Here is a 2,049-nt window from a genome sequence, read left to right as displayed (position 1 = left end):
CTATCCCTTTGGTTGTCTATTGCTTTGAATAAAGATTCAGCAATGTAAAACGCAGTGTGAGTTATTTCACTACTGTCTTTGGTATTATGACTTAGATGAAGATAAGATCACATTTTAGAAGCCATTCATGCAAAAATTTTGAAAAAACCCAAGAAGCCAGGTAACAATTGTTTTTTAACATTCAGGAAATTAGAAAAAAACCTGCAATTGTCTGTTTGTTCATTTTATCTTCCTAATAATGTTTTATTCTATGATTACTTTCTAAACACCCTCCTCCATTCATCTGATAAGACATGTAGTTTCTAGTTTTGCAATGCTGTACCTCCCTCACTGCTGCTTTAATTGCTATGACCTGTTCTACAGCCCTGAAAACAGACAGCAAAAAGCAATGCTGCTTTTGACTGATTCATTATTTCATGCTGGTGGCTTACTGGAGCCCAGGCTGGATATAAGTAGATAACATTATGACGCACAGGCTAATCTGCATATAAATTGAGCTAATCAGAAATGCAAATTGCAATCACAGAAGATGTGAAAGGCGACTATGATTGTATGAATGTTACAAGAGCTCAGTTCAAACATTTCCATTGTTCCTTTTCCAGCCAGTAAAATGATATGGATCGCTTACTTAGATAAGAAAATATCCAAATTTTATTCCACACAGTAAACCTAAAGCTACCTGCAATAATTTATTATTTGGTGAAGTTAATTCATCTATTGTTAATTAATGTTCTTATACATAAAAAGTGCCAAGATAGATTTAAAACTACAAGTAGCTTTGTTAGGGCTTTCCGCAGCTCTGCAGACAGAAGCATGATTCTACCTTCCAGTAATCCATGTACACACAGTCATGCTCGTCTCGGGCGAAAATCTGACTTATGTACAGCAGCCCCCAATGTTATTCATCAAACTGGTTGGGCAGATTGATGAACGATTTACTGGGAACAACCCCTGTGCACTCTTAGTGATGTCACCATTCTCTAATGTTGTTACCAAAATGACAGGCTAGGGGGGTAAAAGGCAGATGGGGGTGTTTGCAGTGACACTGTTACTTTGTCCTGTGTGGCAAGTGCTTCTCCCAGATGCTCAAAAGAAATCAGTTTAAGACTGGAAGGCTGGAAAGTTACTGGAGAGAGGGGGTGGGAACAAGGTTTAGCTAAACTAATTTTGCAGTGAACAAAACTTTACCAAAAAGGTACCAAAAGGGATCCACAATAAAGACATTTGAAAGAATATTTTTCAGCTTGCTGTTAAATGTTTAGGAAACAAAAGCTCTCAATCTCAACTAATGAAAAAACATCAGTGATTTTGCTGGAAACGTTGAGGCTGAATTGCTCCAGAGTGCATATGGCTATAAAGGTGAACACTTGTTTGTTAAAAGCTAATGTATTGATTGTTTAAAATATGTAACTCTATAAATACCAATAGCCAGGCCAAAGGGTCTAACTTAGGGTAATGCTGAAATCTCAAAAGTTACTAGTAGGTTACCCTACGTATTTGTAGTCTACAAGGAAGCAATTAAGCATAACATACAACATGCAATGTACCAAAACCCACAACTCAGCAAAAACATCCTTTTGGCTAACACAAACTCAGCCTCTCCTATGACTGGTCACATAAACTTGGCCAGTGTCAAAGTCACATTGTCAACCAGAGCAGAGCATTTTTTTTGCCCTTCTGTTGTCACAACTGAGTGTTCTAACAAAGATTAACCATATCTTGCCCACATGTTGGTGTTGGTTTAATAAAGTAGCTTGTCACATTTGCTACTGTACTGTTTATCTCCAACATAAAGCCTGATTTATTAAAGCTCCCCAAGGCTGGAGAGGATACACTTTCATCAGTGAAGCTGGGTGATCCAGCAAACCTGGAATGCTTTTCCTATATGCTAGTAAATGTTTTAAATCCTGGACCAGATCCATTCCTAGTTTGCTGGATCACCCAGCTTCACTGATGAAAGTGTATCCTCTCCAGCCTTGGGGAGCTTTAATAAATCAGGCCCATTTAGGGGTTAAATTATTAGAAAACCAATGTGCACATTATAGTAAT

At 37.8% G+C, this 2,049-nt stretch overlaps 1 protein-coding gene across 2 annotated transcripts in view; it reads right to left on the bottom strand.

Moving 5' to 3' along the window:
- MYO3B (myosin IIIB) overlaps positions 1 to 2,049 on the bottom strand; it is a 152,803-nt gene that overhangs the window by 137,386 nt on the left and 13,368 nt on the right. The gene's annotated exons all lie outside the window — the stretch shown is intronic.

This window comes from Pyxicephalus adspersus, chromosome 7 (assembly GCF_032062135.1).
Source record: "Pyxicephalus adspersus chromosome 7, UCB_Pads_2.0, whole genome shotgun sequence".
NCBI classification, from domain to species: Eukaryota; Metazoa; Chordata; class Amphibia; order Anura; family Pyxicephalidae; genus Pyxicephalus; species Pyxicephalus adspersus.
The sequence above is the reverse complement of the archived record's forward strand: the minus strand, read 5'-3'. Positions and strand labels throughout refer to the sequence as shown.